The sequence below is a fragment of the Chrysemys picta genome, chromosome 23 (assembly GCF_011386835.1).
Source record: "Chrysemys picta bellii isolate R12L10 chromosome 23, ASM1138683v2, whole genome shotgun sequence".
Classification (NCBI taxonomy): domain Eukaryota; kingdom Metazoa; phylum Chordata; order Testudines; family Emydidae; genus Chrysemys; species Chrysemys picta.
Genome location: NC_088813.1, coordinates 8,117,955 through 8,138,833, shown reverse-complemented (window position 1 = coordinate 8,138,833; position 20,879 = coordinate 8,117,955). Strand labels below are relative to the sequence as shown.

General features: G+C 41.1%; 1 protein-coding gene across 49 annotated transcripts in view; it reads left to right on the top strand.

Moving 5' to 3' along the window:
* The window catches only part of EPB41 (erythrocyte membrane protein band 4.1), a 159,187-nt gene that overhangs the window by 30,477 nt on the left and 107,831 nt on the right, over positions 1 to 20,879 (top strand). For 4 of the 49 annotated variants that reach the window (XM_065576704.1, XM_065576703.1, XM_065576699.1 and 1 more), the window contains exon 1: positions 2,386 to 2,533. The exons of 41 other annotated variants lie outside the window; for them this stretch is intronic. The gene's annotated coding sequence lies outside the window, so the exon portion shown is untranslated. Of the gene's footprint in view, positions 1 to 2,383; positions 2,534 to 13,514; positions 15,060 to 20,879 lie in introns of those variants that run through there. 4 more of the 49 variants (XM_065576682.1, XM_065576676.1, XM_065576669.1 and 1 more) reach the window with 3 other exon arrangements.

Here is a 20,879-nt window from a genome sequence, read left to right as displayed (position 1 = left end):
TCTTACTTAATGGCCTTTGTTTTATATCTTTACAAAAGTTTTGCTTTTGTACATAGATTGTTATGGGAGAATAGCTCCATGCTTCTGAACTACACTACATTTTTCTGTTTTTATAGAGAAAGCTGTATCTAAAATCTAGGACGCTGTAGAAAAAGTTTGTGCTGATTTAAGACATCCATCAGAAGGGTTTCTAAATTTGTGTATTTCTTTTCTGTATTGTTTCCAATTTATTTGTTACGTTCTAAAGCTGTTCTTCTGCTTACTCCTCCCCTACCTTATAAACACTTCACTGCTCTATCCTCTTAGCTGTAGCAGTGGGAGTAATCATGTCATTTCAACCTCCTCTTAAAGGACAGTGTTTGTTGTGGGTTAGAGCAGAGATTTAAAGAAGCTGGGATTAGATGATGTATCTGGTTGAAGTACTCAAAAGGCATCCATTCCTATAGCAGTGGCAGTCTATATAATGTATATAATATGGTCTAATAGCTCACTTCAGGAAGTTCTCCTTTTGTGAGACCTCAGCTATTAATATGCGTAGACAGGAGAACATTTTTCATAAAGGGCTTTACCCTGTGGGGACTTCATCTGTGACTTTTTCAGTGACATGAAACAGCCTGTTGTCAGTAACTTGCATGTCATGCAGCGCCATGCCACAGAGCCCAAGAAAGGAAAAGACTGTTTCTGACTATTCCCAGACATGGATTTGCATCCAACTGGTTCTGTCACCTAATGGAGGCTTGCCTACAAACAAACTGAAATAATCAATTATAGTTACCAACTTGCACTGAAATAACTACTAGTATTGAGTGTTTTTGTGTTTTTGTTTGTTTTTAATTTAATTTAAGCCTGGTCTAAACATAAATGTTTGACTGGTATAACTATGTTGGTTAAGGATATGATTTCCCCCCCCCACCCTTACCCCAATCCCACATCCATTTGTAAGCTTTAGTCTTTACCAGTCTAACTGCATCCAGAGATGAAGCATTTTTATACTAGTACAACTGTGTCCACACTACAAGGGTTGTACCACTAGCCGTTACACTAAACTAGTATAGTTAAAGCAGTACAACTTTCCACTGTAGATAAGTCTATCCTAGAAGCACTTTAACGCTATTCCTTTACTGGTACTGCCAAAGCTGTGCTTTACAATTCTAATGGTATACGACCCCCCCCCCCCCAAATCAAGCGATACGAGTAAAAGCGCAGTTTTGCTTGTATAACCGTCTCTACTACAGGCCTTCGCTGGCATAGCTATGTAAGGCAGGGATGAGAAGAGGTGTGATTCCTGACTGACGTAGCTGTGCTGCCACTAATCTATAACATATACAATGCCTAAGTGTTGTCCGTTCCAGTTTGTGTGGAGGCAAGTCCAAAGAATTCCTTGTTCTATCCAAGGACTATCCTTCAAGGATTGGTTCCTCGGGGTGCGTGGGTAGAGTTCCCGGGTAACTGCATGGCTGTGGGTCTTCTCCCCCTAGTCTACAGAACAAAGATTGATGTGAAGTCAGGATTTGATTAAAAAGGCGCAGGCGCAAGGCTAGGAAGGCTCAGAAGCAATGACTGAGCTCTGTTGAATTCAAGTGTACGGGGTCAGGCCCTGAATGTACCTGTGTGTGTGTGGGGGGCACAATTGGAAATGGCCCCTCTCCTGTCACAAGTACGGAGCTGGGCTGGATGTTCGGGATCAGGTTCCATATCCTGCAATCTTTCCCTTTAATGCCTATAGGTACCTGGCCCACACTGCTTTGGCAGCTTCTCCGCCGTCCTATGCGCCCTGGGCTCAGTAACTGAGAGGAGAGCAGGGGTGTAATATAGGTGCTTTTTTGGTTCATTATCAGGCCCAGGGAAGGGCCTGAGCAGAAGCAGGAGCTGGCTGGGGGGGAGGAGGGGGGTTATCCTACTGTGCCGCCTTCTCCCCATTTTTCAGTAGGGAAAGAGTCCTGTTCCCTGTTACAGCAGCCTCCCCCTCCCCCTTGAGTGGGGCACAGCAGACTCGCCCCCTTCCCCCCATAGCTCGGAGGGGGGCCCAGGGACCCCCCTTCCCCCCATAGCTCGGAGCGGGGGCACAGGGCCCCCCCCAGCTCGGAGTGGGGCCCAGGGACCCCCCCTTCCCCCCTAGCTCGGAGGGGGGCCCAGGGCCCCCCCAGCTCGGAGTGGGGCACAGGGACTCCCCCTTCCCCCCATAGCTCGGAGCGGGGCACAGCAGCCTCCCTCTGTCCCGTGGAGAGGGGGGGGGAGCGCGCCCCGCTGCCTGCCTGCGCGCTCCCGCGGCTCCCCTCGGTGCTCCCCGCTCTCCTCGCGTGCGCGACGCGCGGCCGCCCCTCCCCCTCCTCCCAGCAGCCAATGGCGGAGCCGGCGGCGGCCCCGCCTTCCCGGCCCGGCCAATAGAAACTTACTACTATGTTATTGGGGGGAGGGGGCGCGGGGTCTGGGGCCGCTGGCGCCGGTGGGTGAGGAGACAGCGGCGGGCCTGGAGCCGGCGGGATTTCCCCCCTACCCCGCCCCGCTGTGTGAGGAGAGAGCGGCCGGCCGGGTACGGGGCGGGGGGCTAGTGTGCCGGGGGGGGGAGTGGGTACAAGGGAAATGGGCGGGGGGGGGCAGTGCAGGGGGGCTTGGGGTGTCTGCATGGCCATCGGGGGTGCAGGGGTCTGCCCAGGGGTGGGGGTTAGGGCAGGGCGTGGGGGGGGTCTCGGGGCGGGGGCGCTGGGGGGGGGCAGGTGAGCGGGGGGGGGCACGGAGCTGGCAGTGGGGTGGCTGGGAAGGCGGGGGCGCCTTCCATGGCAGGGTCTTGGGGGTGACCAGACAGGAAGCGTGAACAATCAGGACGGGGGTGGGGTGTGTGTGTGTGTGTGTGTGTGTGTGTGGGGGGGGGGGTTATAGGCTTGTATATAAGAAAAAGCCTCAAATATCGGGACTGTCCCTAGAAACCGGGGCGCCTGGTCACCTCCAGGGTCTGTTCGTGTCTTTGCCTTGCCCGGGTCTGAGCTCTGCCCATAGCAAGGTGCGCGGCCTGGAGAAGTGGGGGAGGGAAGATTGGTGGCTCCGGAGGAGACCGGAATTGTCTGAGCGCAGAAATGGTGGGATGCGAGATGTTAAGGGAGGAGGAGGAGGTGGTGGTGATGATGGTCAAGATCATGTGCTGTGTGTGTGTCCATTTAATGTCAGCCCCGTCCTTTATGGAGGAGAGGCTTTCCTGCGTGGGCAGAGGGATGGATGCGCGGAATCAGTAGGTGTTTCCTATTTCTAACCTCAGTGAGTCTATTGTGTGGGAGGGAGGTGGGTTGGGAGATTCAGGAGGAGGATGGTGGGAATGAAGCTATGGCGGTGAAAGGTTTGAAAAATCTCAAAACACAATCCGTCAATTGTTTGAGCTCTGAGAGGAAGAGATTTCAAAAACAACGCAGGCCTGGTAGATGAGCTGAATTGAAGGTTGTGAGGGTGGAGCAGGTACTGTTGTTACTGAAGCTGTTTTGCATGAACCATGGCTGCAAAGAAAATTGCCTCTGCTTAAAAAAAAAAAAAAAAAAAAGGGAAGGGGGGGGGGAAGATTACACATGGGATTAATTTTTGAATGCTTTAGTGATCAAAGGGTTAAACCAATCTCCCTGTGTTGCATCCTGCTTTTAGTCATGGATTTGATTGGTCTGAAATATTTCTTGATTTGCTTCTGTTCATGTTAAAGGGACACTGTGCAATTAAGAGGGTTTTTTTAAAGTGAATTATAGCATTTAAAACTAAAACAATTTCAAAAGGACACAATCCATTTAAAAACCACACATCTGCCTGAAAATTATCTCAACAGTTGTTTCAAGCAGCATTGGAATAGAAGAAAAGAAACAGGTCTGGGTTTTCCCCCCCTTCAGTTTGTGCATTTGATGGCACTATGTTTAGTCAGTTTCACTTGTGTGATCACTTTCCTTATAGTATGGATAAAGCAACTACCTGTTATTTTTAAAAATTAGAAAATGTCTCATTGTACAATTACAGAAATTCCCAGAAGCACTCAGGATCAGGAGTATGTATAGTCTCAGCAATTGCTTTTAACGTTTTTTTTAATTGACTAGATTTCAAGTAAATTATGTTCCTTTTAAATCTTAATTTATTTTGCACTAGTTTGCCAATTTTATGGCAGCTGAAGAAAAGCCAAATAAAACTCTAATTTTTAAATGTTAGCACAGAAAGTAACAAATTAATGTTTGTAGAATTTCATACTGCCACTCACTTTATTAAAATGTCTCCATGCATATGATATTCAGCTAAGTGTATTTAATTAAAAATAAGCTAATAGGTTTATAAATCACTCAAACATTTTGTTTCTGAAACATTTCTGTTCATAACAGATTTCTTCTAAGCCCTATGGGGCATGGACTGCCACGGTGTTTGTACAGTGCAGAGTGGGGCTCTGACCTGGTTGAAACCTTTTTAGATGCTTCTATGATGTAAAGATAACATGCATCTCTTATAAACAATTACTGCACTTCTATCTTGATGAATATTCAAGTCCTTAGTCTGGAAATGCCACCAAAATACAATGTCATGTGATTTAGCAAAGGGCATAAGATGGAAGAATACTTTTTCTAGAAAGGATGGCTTTTTAGAAACCTAATTTTACGGAGTCTCAGTGATATGCACTTTATTTTGAACTCACTGGGAGCTTTGTCAGTTGTGCCAGCTTTCTGAGTTTTCTTTAATGATATTATCCTAAACTAATAAGAAAATTCCAGCTGCTAAGTTTGTTGGACTTGGGTGCTGCCTCTGAATTGGGAAAACCATTAGTGGACTGAAGGAACGTATGACTGCTTGAATCCATTATTTTATTTCATAAATGGACTATGCCAGCCTATAATTTCTCTGGTTGGGAAATTTAAGATGTAATAGATGCTCAAAAAGCACTGAGATCTTCTCACAGGTTTCTACTGTTGTGGCATGCCTTCAATAAGAAAGAAGGCTTGAGTTCTTTAGTGTCTCATGACTACATATCTGTCATTTCATAAACTTCAGATAAACATCTCTTGCTACAGTTAGATGTGGATACATCACTCTTTGTTCTCTCTGGTCCCCTAATTTTCAAAAGTGCCTTGCGACTTACACTCATAAATCCAATTTTCAAAGGTAATGTAAACTCCTAAGTCACTGGAGTGCTTTTGAAAATTTTACCCCAGTCTACATCTAATATATATAATTACTGCAGCTATTGTGCATTATGATCGCATTTGTATGAGTTGATGTAATATTTTCAGTTGACTGTGTTTGAATTTGCAAGGCTGAAGAACCCATCTGTTATGTCATACCTTATTCTTTTAGTTATTGCCTTATTGAGTAAATTCAAAGTTATAGTAGATGTGTACCTCAGATTTTATGCCACTTCCATGGTAAGCAACCAGACTTAAAATACAGTCATTAGTGATCACAGAATCGCTGTACAGTAAGAGGCTTCAAACCATAGGACATTTCAATGCTCTAGATGCTTTGATATAACAGGCAGATTCTCATATGAAATGAGATTCTGTACTTGTGCACACAAGTGTCAGTGATCTTTAGAAGCTAAATGCTGTACTGATATTTTAGATCACAAGTGAGTCCTGAAATAGAGTTGTCCTTCAGGAAACTATATTTATTTGTAAACCAAGAAATCCAACCAGGGAAAACATAATTCCTTATGATTCCTTGCAATATGTTAAACATGCTAGCAGTGTGTCAGGGTAGTGTCTGTTTAGAAGATTGTTATCAAGCAGAGCTTTTGTCTGATCCATATTCAAATGCAGGATAATGGATTGACACCCTCTGCATTAAATGGATTTGCTTTGAAGAGACAAATTTGTTTTATACCTTTGTTTTCCACAAAGGAGTTTGCTCTGTTAACCTTTTACTAGGATGTTGTTTACATCTTTGTTGGAAAGAATCCCAGAAGTTTGGAGTCCCAAAAGAAAGAACATACCAGAAATGATCCTTCTTGGAACATGATCATGCAAAAAACTGAGCTTTTAAAATGGTGGCAAGACCATTGATTCACCTTGACTAGCAAAATCTAGTCAGAGCTTTGGAGGACAGGGGTGTGTGATTCTATTTTTGCTGTTCATCTGTGTGTGCTGATATGCCCTTGAAATTTGCTGTTAGGTTTTGAGAACTTTTGCCCAGCCTATATTAACTAAAAGAATAATAAACCTATATGTGTACACTGGGTTAGGTTAGTGTTTGGATGTGCTCTACTGGGAATTGACTAATGCTTGCTGAAATTGTTTTTCAAATTCACGGTGAAGAGCTATGATAAGAAATCTAAGTATCAGGGGTAGCCGTGTTAGTCTGTATCTACAAAAACAACAAGGAGTCTGGTGGCACCTTAAAGACTAACCGATTTATTTGGGCATAAGCTTTCGTGGGTAAAAACCTCACTTCTTCAGATGCAGAGAGTGAAAGTTACCGATGCAGGCATTATATACTGACACATGGAGAGCAGGGAGTGTCAACACTGGTTCTCTACTTGCGAAGTCACTCCCTGCTCTCCATGTGTCAGTATATAATGCCTGCATCGGTAACTTTCACTCTCTGCATCTGAAGAAGTGAGGTTTTTACCCACGAAAGCTTATGCCCAAATAAATCGGTTAGTCTTTAAGGTGCCACCAGACTCCTTGTTGTTTTTAAGAAATCTAAGGTGTTGTGGAACACTTTATTTTAAAGAGGAGAGGTTCATTTGGGCGGGGGGCATGCTTGTCCTGCCATAGATTACCGATGAAACTAGCCTCCCATTATAACCTTATTTCCTGCCTCAGACTTCATTTGAGACATACCAGCTTCCCTGAAATTTCCGGGCCGTGTTTAATCTCAGCATAATTTTTCAAAGATGTTAGAAAAAATACCAAATAGAATATAAGGTTTTCAAACTTGCAGTCTCTTTCTTTTTAGTGAAATCAAAGGCTCTTTAGGGAGTGTATTATGTAGAGTTTTTATATTTCAAATTGAAGCCTAGTTTGTTTGTGATCCATTGTATTTGTTGTGCTTTCTCCCTACTTTGCTTCACCTTAGTTTCATGCCATCGGCTGAATGTGTGGATAAAGATGAGCTCTTTGTGATTGTTTATAGCTGTTGTCCATTATAACATGGTATATTTCTCACTTGTTGCGCTGCTTTGATGAATAGGAAGATAACTTAAAGCTGCAAAGAGCTATGGAATGCAGTGTCGACAGGAGTTATCTTTGTCCATCAGATGGATTAGATAGGAATGCTTGTGGTTTCTAGTTAATCCAGATAATATTATTAAAATTTGTCTTTACATTCTATCAGTTGTTTACACTTGTATTCTGTTTACTATGAACTGTTACTTGCATGACACAACTATTGGTATGTGTGTGAAAATCAAATATTAACTTTTGTGTGCGGACACAAGTCTGTTAATTTTATGAAGCAGTTCTAGATTGGGGCGAGATTCTGTTTTAATTTGATGTGCTCTTGAGGACACACTCATACAGGATTTTGCTGGGCTTTTGATATACCGCTTTTATGGTAAATCCCTATGTAATCCTGTTAGTCATTTTACCTTTTAAAATACATTTTACACAGAGCAAACATATCCAACATTATAATTTTATGTGTAATTTGCATTGTCCTATATTGCACAGTGACTTGTTTAATTTTTATATCTGCTCTGATGAAGGACATCAAACATTTTGCTTACTGTGAGCATCTCTCCTTTCTGTCATCACTCACGTATAGTGAAAACATAATCACTGCAGCAAGCTTACAACCTGCAGGGTGCTTCTGATATTAGAAGAGCTAAGTGACAGTAGGCAATAATCTGTCTGCATCATGTGATGTTGTGTACTCTTCCTCCCACGCATGTATATTTGAAGAGTGGTTTCTCCCATCTGTTGTTGGAGATGAGTGCCTTGTGATGTCACTTTTTTTAAATCCCCAAAGCTTTCTGGCAGATTCAACACTTGAACTAACAGTTCTCCTTCTGAATGGAAGAAAATCTGCACCGGTATGTGTAGATGTTCCCGTGGATTGCCCATTCTCCTGAAAGCATGAAGTGCCTTTTGAGAGTTCAGGGAACCAAAATGTTTTTTTGCATTACACTCGAGCCGATTGAGGAGTTGTGACCCATATAATTCAAAATGACATTCAAACAATGCAGCAAGGACTACTAGGTAAAATTTGGGCTATTAATTTAGTAGCCAATTCTAGAAAAACAGTTCCAATAATCTTTCTGGCCATCAGCTTGTTTAGGCTTAGTGTTACCATTTTGTATGTCTTCTATTGTCGTTGTCTTGAACTGTTCTTTTAGATAACAGTAGGATAAAGTTCCCCAGTATTCTGACCTCATGTAGCGCACTGAGACATGGGAGAGCAGCGCTTTTAGGAAGGAGGTGGACTGACTGATTTAGAGTGGCTAGATAATCTCAAATTGTGGTATATTGGAATCTTATATTAATTTTTTTATGTATTGTACACAAAGCTGCTAAAGAACATTATTAAGGTTGCAAAGTCAAGGAATCAAAAGTAGGATATGCCATAATTGCAGTTGTCCGTGCAACCTTAATTCAGTCTTCCTGTGTGTATGCATTATATCAGGGGTAGGCAACCTATGGCACGCGTGCCGAAGGCGGCACGCAAGCTGATTTTCAGTGGCACTCACACTGCCCGGGTCCTGGCCACCGGTCTGGGGGGCTCTGAATTTAATTTAATTTTAAATGAAGCTTCTTAAACATTTAAAAAACCTTATTTACTTTACATACAACAATAGTTTAGTTATATATTATAGACTTCTAGAAAGAGACCTTCTAAAAACGTTAAAATGTATTACTGGCACACGAAACCTTAAATTAAAGTGAATAAATGAAGATTCGGCACACCACTTCTGAAAGGTTGCCGACCTCTGCATTATATGTTCTTAATTGCATGATAACTTGCTATTTTTTTCCACAAAACTCCTGCTTTCATTCAGTGCACAGGAATGACCTGTCCCAGGGATGAATCAAAGCTGTGTAGAGAAGACAACTTGTCTGTACAACTTCTGCTTTATTTATGTTCCAGAAGTTGGAATGTGTGTAGCAAATGAGGCAGGGGATTGCAGGACGAGAAAGGATGGTCTTGTGGCTAAGGCAGTTGAATGGTGCCTGCCCTGCAGATTCTATCCCTCCCTGCCTCTGCATTCCTATGTGATGATGGGCAAGTCGCCTAGTGGCCACCTCTAAAAAGTTTGGTTTATTTGCATTTTCCTCATTTTCTGGGTGTCTGACTTGAAACTCTATGGTGTGATTTTTCAGAAGTGCTGAGAATGTGCAGCTGTAGGCAATGCAAGCAGTGTTTTGGACCTATGAATTGCCATATAATGGTACATACTCTGAAAAATCAAGTCGTAGGTATCTCAAACCTGGCACCCCAAATTAGTGGATACTTTTGACCTTAATCTCGCTGTGTTTCAGTTCCCTGTCTTTAAAATGGGGACAATATTAATTTCACAGGGGTTTTGTGAAGATTAATGTTTGAAATATTTGGATACTATATTGATTGCCATAAAAAGCCCTTGAGGAAACTTAATAATTTTGTCATGAGAACAGGGTTTGAGTAGTAGGCAGTAAATAAGACATAGGGCCACATATTGACCCATGACATAAAATATGTAATAGCTGCTCACTCAGTGAGCACTGTTCATGCTGTGCACTGAATGAGACAGGATTCCTGTGGTGAAAAACTAGTATGTGATCATGTCCCATTTCTCCCCTTCCCTGGGGCTCCGATCTCAATCTCTTCCCTCCTTGGCTCCTAATTTCTGTGCCCAGCTAGTCTCAATCTCCTTTACCCCCGGCTTCCAGTCCAGTTTCCCTTTTGCTCTCCTGCCCTACTAACCTTCTGTCTTCTTTGTACCATCCACGGGGTCCGGCTCTTGTCTATGCATTCAAATCAAGCAGCGTCCTCCATGCTCCCTGGGCCCAGTGGGTATGTCTACACTGCAGTTAGATACTCATGGCTGGCCTGTGCAAGCTGACTTTGTGTTTGCTGGGCTTGGCCTAAGGAGCTGTTTAATTATGGTGTAGACGTTTGGGCTCGGGTTGGAACCTGGTCTTTAGGACCTTGCATGGTGGGAGAGTCCCAGAGCCTGGGCTGCATCCTGAAACTGAATCACAATTAAACAACCACAGTTACGTTAGCCTTAGCCTGAGCCGAGTCACCTGGTCCAGTTTGGGTTTTTAATTGCAGTGTAGGCAAACCCGGTATATGCTTCAGATTAGAGCATGCTCAGCACAGACAGAATTTTTGGGGAATTAAAGCTGCAAGTCTTCTATAACTTGGCCAAATGTGGGTGGATTTTTCACCATGATGGCAAAAGGCATATCCCCAACACACACGACACTCTGTTGCGAAACCTCATGTCTCTGCTCCATAGTGTGGGGGGTCTCTAAAACGTCTCAGTGAAAAGATTGTCAGCATTTTTTTTTTTAAACAGGCGCAAAACAATATATCTTTTCACAAGCCTTGTTCTCTGAAATGGCTGAACCATTTTGATAGACATTTTTCAAAAATAAAAAGGTCTGTCAGACATACACTGTGTAAAATTTCAGCCCAAATGTATCTTTATGCTGATATGCTACTTTGCTTTCAGACACCCACATAATGCTGTATGTAGGTATGCACATTAAGGTGAGTAGACATTTCATAATAAAAATATGCCAGACCTCTGGGGAGTGCATTATAAGGTTTAGGGAAGGGAAAACTGAAAATAGGGAGAGAAAATACGGTAAGTGAATTGTTTAATTTTAGTGTGTGTGTGTTTTGAGTTCAGATATGGATCCCATTTGTTTTGGTAAACAAAAGAAACTCCATAATAAAATATCTTGTCTATTTTGAATTCCTCCCATGCCACTCTGAAAAACTGTAGGAGGCAACTTTTTGCCCTACATCCAGGATAAAATTGAAATTCAAGCTCTGATAGTGGAATGCTTCCAGCATTTGCTAGGGGTATGCTAGAAATGGTTATGTTCCTGCATGTAGTCTCCCTTTCCTTTCCTTCTTGCTTGCAGCATATATTCTTACATTTGTTGATGGAAGGTGGAAAGAAGTGATACTTTACAGTGATACTGCAATTAACAGACTCCCCTCCCCCCTTTTCACCTCTAATCTTTCACTTCCTAAATTGATGGAATTAAGGAAGGTGGTTAATGTTTCTTATTTGTATTCTTGCTTTTATATTTTAACTGCCAATTTAAAAGTAGAGAGACAAGGTGGATGAGGTAATATCTTTTACTGGACCAACTTATGTTGCTGAGGGACAAGCTTTAGAGTTTATACAGGTATGTGTAAAACCAAAAGCTTGTCTCTCTCGCCAAAAGAAGTTGGTCCAATAATAGATAGTACCTCACGCATCTTGTCTTTCTAATATCCTAGGGGAGAGAGCACTATGACAACATTGCATATAATAATTTGAAAGTAAACATATATAGCAAGAAACTAGGACGGGACTTTGCAAATAAACCCATAGATAATCTACTGTTAGACTACATAAAATGAAAATGTGCATTTCCTATTTGGGGCTTGAAATGTTTTTCACCTACATACTAGCCAGAAGCTGATATGACATTTTGAGGAGAGGAGGAGCTCAGCTGTTAAAAGCATTGCTGAGATTTTTTTACTTGGTTGCTGTGGTGGGGGTTTACTTTTTTCATATAAGCTCTTGGGTAGTTAAATGTAAAAGCCACAACATTCTGCTGGAGAGGACTCATAAGGAAAGATTAAGGCTTAAATGTGTGTAGCCTGTCTCACAAATGATTAAAATGAGGACATGACTCTACAGCACTTCACAGTGTGCTGAGATGTCAGGCTTTGACACTCTTGAGACAGCTCTAGGTCTCAAATTCTCAGATTCCTCAGTACTCTTTGCTGTCAGTAGGGTTTTTAAAACAAAGTCTTGTGGTCTAGAGGTGTTGTATAGACCAGTGCTTTTGCTTCCTCCAACTTCCAGCCCTCGCTGGAGAAAGATTCTATTCTTCCCAAGCTTGTCGCTACCTCTTCTATTGCTTCTGCCTAATAAGCCCAACTGGAGGGGCTCTCCCTTCATAATTGGTAGTCTAGGTAATTTCTTTGGGACAAATCTTCCTTGTTCCGACTGCTGGCTTTTACGCCCTTTCATACCTGAGAAGAGGCTTTTCTATGAAACTATATTGCATTCAGGCATGATTGTGAAGATCAGAGTTACTGATGCTGTATTGATCATAACTGATTGATTAGCTAACTCGATTCTTTGCAGCTGTTTTGTGTTCCAAAAATTTTGTAGGTGAGCCCCTTGTCAGGCAAAGAGAGTATGAGATATATAAAGAAATCAGGTGAGAACATCAGAGTGGGAGAATTGTTTAGTGTGGAGCAAGGAGGTTTAACCAGGAGAAATGGGATAAAATTAAGAAAGGAAAATATCCCTGACAGGCTGTAGAATGGCTTACTAGTCGTAGGAATGGAAGCCCCAGTTTAGATAGATTGTACATCACTAGAAAAATATACTGCATGGAGTACTGTGTTTGGGCTGGATAACTTAAGTGTTGTTGTCGTCCCCGTCCCCCCCACCTACCCCCTGCCTTCTAACTTTAGTAGTCTTTTTGGCACCATCTTAAGAAGTGTTTAAAAAACAAACAAAAACTCCAGGTGGATACCTTATTACTTTGGCCCTCCCCCTCGAGTTCTTGTTACTTGTGTATTGGTGCTTATGTTATTTCCTCACTGTATATCCAACTGCCCGTCTTTTTTTTTTTTTTTTTGGTAACTTCTTTCCTGTCTGCTGGTTTCATACTCTTTTTCTTCTCATAATTTCCTTTCTCTCCTCCCCTCCCCCCTCCCCCTGGGGGGAAAAAAATCAACCTTTTTCTCCACAGCTCTCAGTCCTCTGAGTTTACGTTGGTCTTTTGTGCAAATTCAGTCTCATCCGTCTACCCTAATGTGGTCCTAATATAACTAATGCCTATTTCCATTAATTTGTGTTCTGAGGCTAGACAGTCATGGATTAACAATCTCTCTGGCCCTGAATATGGTGAAAACGATACTGTACCCCCAGCCCTCCTTCACCCCAGACCACTGCAGTTTTGAGCCGTGGGTGGATGGGCACCCTAGAGCTCTGAGCTGTCCAGTGACTTCCCATTTTATCATGGATATTTCTAGTAAAAGTCAAGGACAGGCCACTGGCTTCCATGAATTTTTCTTTATTGCCCATTACCTGTTCGTAACTTTTACTAGTTAGGATATGATTTTATTGTCTGTGACAAAATCTTAGCCTTAGTCATAACACTACTTCTTTAAAAAGAAGAACAGGAGTACTTGTGGCACCTTAGAGACTAACAAATTTATTAGAGCATAAGCTTTCGTGAACTAAAGCCCACTTCTTCGGATGCTATATGCATCTGTTCTGGATTCGGATTGCTATATGCATCCGAAGAAGTGGGCTGTAGTCCACGAAAGCTTATGCTCTAATAAATTTGTTAGTCTCTAAGGTGCCACAAGTACGCCTGTTCTTCTTTTTGCGGATACAGACTAACACGGCTGCTACTCTGAAACTACTTCTTTAAATCCATCAAAAAAAAATCAGTCTCCTTACCTTGAGTTGACACAGTAGGTTTCAACAGCAGTGTAGGTTTGTATGTGAGGTAGGTACAATAACCTGAGGACAGAACTTCAGTGTATTGGTTGGTTTTATCCTTCTGTGTTGGCTGTCTATTTCTAATTTGATGGCAGTTTGCTATTTATCCACCTTCTCCCATATTTCCCCTTCCCCGCTCCCCAGCCCCTTAGGTTTAATACAGTTTTTTTCCTCGTGTTTTCATGAAAAGTTTGGGATGACCTGAATAGGTATCCTTCACATGCCCTTTCAGTTTTTGGTTAACGGAGCAGAAAATGTTTCAATCTCTCCAAGCTACTATGATGAAACAAATAGTAAACAATAATTAGTTTTTCTCTGTTTACAAAGTGCTGTGTGTCATACATAGCATTTCAGAGAGCGAGTAGGAATATGGGATAGAGTTAAAGTAAAAATCAGTAAACCAACAAAACTAACCAAAATAAAACTGTATATATTCCACTATTGCTATAGTTTCCTTTATGTTGACCATACATTCTCTTTTAATCTCTTTTGATGATGGCAGCTAAATGACTATCTTCTTGTTTGTGAGGATTTACCATTTACATTTAAAGAACAAAGTCCTACCTTAATTGTTAGCAGTAATGATTTGGAAATCTTGAATTGACTGCTATTGTATGTATTGTATTGTAAGGTGCCACAAGTCCTCCTGTTCTTTTTGCGGATACAGACTAACACGGCTGCTACTCTGAAACCTGTCATTGTATGTGTTGTGGCTCTTGAAGCACTCAGCTGACTGAGTGTGACTGCATAACGAACTCTAGTGGTGTCTTCAGCAAAGCTGTGAAATTTCTTAGTATTTATTTCACTGTTGTTTTGCATGACAAATTGTACTTCTATAAAATCTACAACTGTACTGTTTTTTGGCAAGAATACTAATGTGTGTGACTGGAATTAAAACCTTTTTCTAAATCTGTCTGGACCAAACAAACCCTGCATCTCTACATCGAAAGACATGCTCACAGAAATTGAATTCTAGATCAATTTCATTCTAAATGAATCTTCGTCTTCTGTGTAGAGCACAAATTGAAATCAGGTATAGAGAACTGATAAAGAAGTTGACTTTTCTTAGCACTCCAGTAATGCAAGTGTTCAGTAAATCAGCAGCTTTCATACAAAGCTAATCAGATACAACTTAACTTCCTGAGGTGCAGAGGGTGACCTGTTGAATAGTCGCCTTCAGAAGTATTTGATTGCTGAGCTGTTTCCGAGGGGAGGGGCCTGTGGTAACTGTTCTTGCTGCTTCACCAGAAATGGGTGTGGATTGTTAATGTTGTAGGTCAAGGCTGCATTTACATCCTGTTCTTGTCTATAGTTGAAAAGCGTGAGGAGCTTGCATTTTACTGGGTCTGTCTTTTAAAAATTAAAAAGGAAACTGAATTGTGAAGAAATATAAAGGTCTGTGCCTCTTCTGGGTAGTCTCTTGTTTTGAGTCCTTGTAAAAAAGGTAAGTTTAGACGACTGAAGCTAGATTTCCTTAATTTGATTTGATGTTAGAATTGTATAACTTTTATTTACTGAAAAAAACCACAATTGAAAACCCTACTGCCTCTGGTTTAACCTTTTAACTTGGTAAAAACAGGTAGTGAGGAGTAATATTGAAACAGATTTGTGGGTTGGAATGTAAATGGATCTTTGCTGTAAATTAATTTTATCTTTGCAACAAGTCTATTCTATTCTTGGTTTTATTTCATCATTGAAAATTATCTCTGCAAAGGCTTTGTTTAAATAGTTTAAAAAGAAACTGGTAATGCTTGAATATAAATATGGTACTTCTGTGTTTTGGGGCAGATTTTTTTTCTAGATTTCTATATTTTTATGTATGTTGTGGCCTTTATATAAACTTAGAGGAAATTGAAGCTAGGAACCTGAACAAAATTAGCACAAAAAACGTTTCTCTTTTTCCATAAATAAAGTTTTTACAGTCCCAAACTCGAGATGGTAAGTAGGTAGATGTAAATTGCAATTAGTACTTCTCTAAAACACAATATTTAATAAAGGTTTTATTTACCTTAAGGGTCTAAGTTCTTTGCATTGGGTAGCACCATAATCCATTTCAGTGAAAACACTCTTAGTAGGATAATATTTTGAGGTATTCCTTTTAAAAAAACAAACTAATATTGGAAAGCACTTACACATCTTATTTCACAGTGAGATTTTCAAACTACAGGACAACTTTTCTGTCTGGGCTATAACTTTTGGGTTAGTTGAAAACTCTTTCCTCCCCAATATTTATGCAGGACATATGGTCGGTCTCCAATGCTACCAGTATGCTAACGGCATATGGTTGAATGCTAAATTTTGCAGTTTTGACTCATGCAAAACTCCCATTGCCTGAAGCAATTCTGATGAACTGCAGGATTTGTCTTATCATGGTTCTTATGCTTAAATAATAAAGCCCTCTGCCTTTCATCCAGGGGTTAAGTACAGCCCAACAATACAGTTTTCTTCCTTCCTGCCAGAGTCACTTAAAAATTATCTGGAACACCTGAATCAGCCCCCTGTTAATCAGAGAATGCAGTTTTAGGATCCTATTGGATTAATCACTGCTCCTGGTCAAGCAAGCTGAGGAATGGCTTCTCCCACATCTTTGGGCATAGTCCTTTGGCTAGGCCAGTGGTTCTCAAACTCTCCCCCCCCCCCCCCCCCCCCGCGAACCACTTGAAAATTGCTGAGGGTCTCGGCGGATCACTAAATGATCTTTCCAAATGTTGTTTGTACGTTAGCTAACTATTGTAAAGCGCTTTGGATAAAAGCACTATATAAAAAAAACCTATAATAATTAACGTTTTTCTACAAATAAAAGCACACAACTGCTATTTTAATATCGGTAGTCTTACCTTTCTAATGTGATGGATGTGCCCTCTCTTTCTCTCTCCCCCGCCGCGGCAGCCCCCGAGCGGCCGCTGGGAAGGAGGGGGGTGTCTCTCCCCCCGCCAGAGCTGAGCCTGGAGGGGACGACCATCTCTCCCCAGCAGCTGGAGCCCTGGAGCTGGGGAAAGTCGCCTCTTTCTCTGGCCACTGCAGCCCTGCATGTCCCAAATTTCCCCCATCCCTTCTTCTCACCCCACTGCCCCCTCCCACCTACCCCTTATTCCCCCTCAAGGCCACTACCTTACCTTACATGTGCATCTTCTCCAGGATCCAGGCACCTAATTAGTGGAGCTATGCCTGTCCAGCTCCACTAATCAGGCGGATGGCCCTTCGTTCTGTTGTGTGCGGCTGCCCAGGCGCACACCTTAGAAGGAACTATCTGTGGACCCCCTGAATGGAGCTCGCAGACCACAATTGGGTGAGGATGTAACCATATGAAACTATTCTTCTTCCAACCTCCATTTTGGACATCTTCAACCTGCTACTTTCCTTATGTAGAGTGAGAGTCTCTTGAAAGCGCTAGGTGATACAAAGTGCCCCATCTTGCCAGAGCTTAGGGCACTCCACTAGCGCTCTCCATTCAACTCTGGGTCCACTTGAATGTCCTGATTCTTATCTTCACTTAATGGCCTGAGGATTAGTTATCTTAAGGACTCTCTGCATTCACAGTCCACCAAGGCAGTTGAGTTTATGGGAATGCTACAGTTGCTGGAGCCCATGATGAAACTTGCAAGAGATGGGGACCAAGCATTGTCTTTGGAAGCTCTTTGACTGTGGAAATTGTGCCATCAGTGATCGGGGTGTGACTGAGTCTGTTTTGTGAGCAAGCTACAAGACTCGTCTTTGCACAAGACTTTCTCAACAGCAGAGGCTGAAAAGTGACTGGGTATCATGGATGAAGAATGGAAGGTGACAGATTCTCCCATTAAATAACAGTTAACTAATTCCAGGAAGGGTGGAAGAGCAGAGCTTTTTTGGCATACCGAAAGCTGTTCATACACTTGTATTTGGCTTCTAGGTGCTAATATGATATAGACACACATCGTTTAATTTCAGTTGCTCTTTTTAGAGTTCATCCCTGCTGTTCCAACCAGGAGACTTTGAATCTTTCCCTTAACTTTTGCATATTCTTGTCAAAAAGTGGACTTGCTGTGCACATTTGGAGTGATCATAAATTAAACAATGAAAAGATTACATGAGATAGAGATGCATGTGAGATTTGGTTTTAATAGCTGCATTAAAATGATGGAAATGCTCACTCTTCAAAACCATTAATATTTAGAGCTGTTTATTCATACTTTTTAGATCTGTGTAACCAACTGTAATTTTATACAGATCTGTACATACCAGAACTCTTATCTGGCAGTACAGACAAGAACACATTTTAACAATGATGGCTTTTTTTTTTAAAAAAAGGGCAGTTGCATTTGTGTCTAATGTTATGTATAACATAAACGCCTGTGTGCATGTAATGTGGGACCACCTTTTGATTTGGATTGTAACTCTCTGAACAATTGATACTTCCTGTCATCAAAGTATTAATGGAAGCACTCAGTATAAATTATGCAAATAAAACTGAGTTCAAAACACTAATCCATTATAAACTTTCAGCAGTCTTAAGCATGTTTGTGGCTTTTGAGTGCTCATTGTGTATTAGGAACAGGAGTTGCAGAATAAATTGGCATTAATAGTTGAAGTTATAGGCGTTTGCATTAAGATTTCATAAGTTGCAGAGGGATGTGCTACATTGTTGCTTCTTGTCACTCTCACACAATAGCCATGAATTGTTTAAGTAGCTTAATCCTGAAACATTTGCTTGTCAGTGTGGGAATTGCAACCACAGTGGAGGTGAATAATGAACATGGCACACAAATCTAGTTCTGAGGGAGATGATTTTCAAGAATTTGTAAATCATAGGCTCACAAAGGTTATAAAAGAGACCAACTCTGTCCCTGTTTGTTAGATATTGAATTGCTCCTGCATTTCATCTGGAATGAATCATGAATTATTAGCCACTTATAACTGTGGATTTACATGGTATCTTAGAGTAATGTATGTTCCATGTCCTAAAGAGGTTGTAATTGAAAGTCCTAGTTCTGAGGTAGTGCCAAGTCCCTTCTGTGAATTTCACAGTGCCCTAAAATTTCATTGAAGCAAGTGGGAATTGGGCTCAAGTCTGAGCAGATTTGGGCCCCAAGGACTGATCCCAAACCTACTGAAATCAATGGAAATCTTTTAATTGACAACTTCAATGAGCTTTAGATCAGGTTCTACCTGGGTGTTTGGGGGGTGTTTTTTTGTTTGTTAAATTTCCAGTTGGGAGACTCAGACTTCAGCTGTGGTCTGCTAAATAAATGTAGCCAGTCAGTTTCAGATCAGGTGATAGAGGCTCTTTTTAAAAAAAATAAATTATTTTTTTTTTGCGGGGAAGCGTGGGGGGGTGGGGCGGGGACACACGTGTGTGTTGTTAGCTCCACGCTTGGACTTGTCTGTTTTGTTTTGCAGGATGCTTTTTAAAATCTGTCATCAGCCACTAGGTCTAGGTGTATTTTAAATTGCACCTCATATTCTGTTATCACTTTTGCTTTTTTGGGGAGTGTGTGAAAGTGTGTAGAAAGAAAAAAATTACACACTGTAGCAATAGTCAGCACTCTTGACAATTTTGAGAGCTGTGTCAATGGTCAAACTGCAGAGTGCTTTGGAACTGAGTAAGAGTAGCACTTGGATAGTGATTTAAAAATATGAACTCTTGAACAGATTTTATAAAACAAGTACATCTGGGAATGGTAAGATACCAGGTAAAGGAACTTATAACATGATGAAATCCAACTGTTTTTATGTACTGATAGTAAGAACAATTAGCAGGTCAAAACAAAGTGCCTTTTTACATTAAATATAAAAGTTTAAAAATTTGTATACGGTGTTATTTTTCTACACACAAGCCATGTTTTTTTCATAGTTCCTGTTCAGGGTTTAACAGGACACTGACAGATAAAGTCATTTTTAAGAAACCAACTTCCTTAGCTGTATTAACTTTAGAATATTAGAAGTATCTTAGTAAAATAACTTTGAAATTCTGGTACTAAAGTTTTCAGTAATGCAGTTTATTTTCTTACTTTAAGAGATCCCTTAGGCTTAGGACTTGCAATACAAACACTGCATGAGTACTAAAGAGCCAAAAAAAGGGAACGGGTCCATTTTCATTACTGCTAAGTAGGATGCAGAAAGGAAACAAACAGGTAAAAAGCACATTTTAAAGGATCATTTTTCTTGGATTGTAAAACTTTTGTTTATTTACACAGTCTAGGCTTACACAGCTAGTAGACCATCCTTTTTAATTTAAAACGTACTTTCCTTGTACTTCCATTATATTTTAAGATTTGATTTACGATAAGCAAATGTGAATGAGGGTAGTATTTTTAATCACATAAATGCCCTCTTGCTGGCTTCACGGTCTTGCCCACATTTTCAAAGGAATGCCTTATAAGCCAGGTGCACTTCCAATCAGACACAATTTATGTGAATTATTCTGTGTTTTTCATTCTGTAAAACTGAGCTACTGGCCAGAAATACTTGTGACCATTTACTTAAGCTCTTGTAATAGTTTACAAAAGGAAATTGTTTCAATTTGCCCCTGAGGAAATCCAGAGGAGGTGGATTTTAAGAACGTTTTCATTATAGGACAGAAAGCTGGTTTTGCATAAGCCATCTGTCTGACCAGGAGTTGGTGAGATCACAGCTGCTTTTTGCCCTCTCTCCGGTTTTTCACTGTGGATACAGTTGAAGGGGCTTCTTGCTGTGGTTGTAGCCTTAACAATGATATCAACAGAGCTTGCAGAAAAGAGGATTTGTGTGGTATTTTATTCTCTTGTGCTCCATGAATGTGGATTTCAGCAACATTGTTTTGTTAGTTCTGTTGTCAGCAACACATTGAAAATAATAGGTCATTTGTCTGGTATTAAGGCTGTGACATGCAGGGCACTCTTGGATTAAACAGAAGCATAATTTAGCTGCAAAAAACAATAGAGTTCTTGATATTGAGGGTTTTTTTCTAGATTATATAAACTGAACAGGACAAATGGTGGCTTTGAGGCCAAAATGGTGATACTAATCGGATATGTTCTGGTCTCATCATAAAAATACGTTGCTATGTCATTCAGAATGTACTTTTATTTGTATAGCACCTGAAAGTGTTAGGTGCCTGATAAGGGAATGAGACAGTCTCTGTCCCAAAGAGCTTGTATTCACAGCCCTCATCTTCCAATTGGATGGAATACTGTTAACTTTAATGGGGCTTTAGTTAGTACAAAGGTCCAGATTAGTAGATCATATTGCATGACTGGGGCCTAAGAATAAGAGATGAAAAAATGAGGAACAAACAGGAGAGGACTAT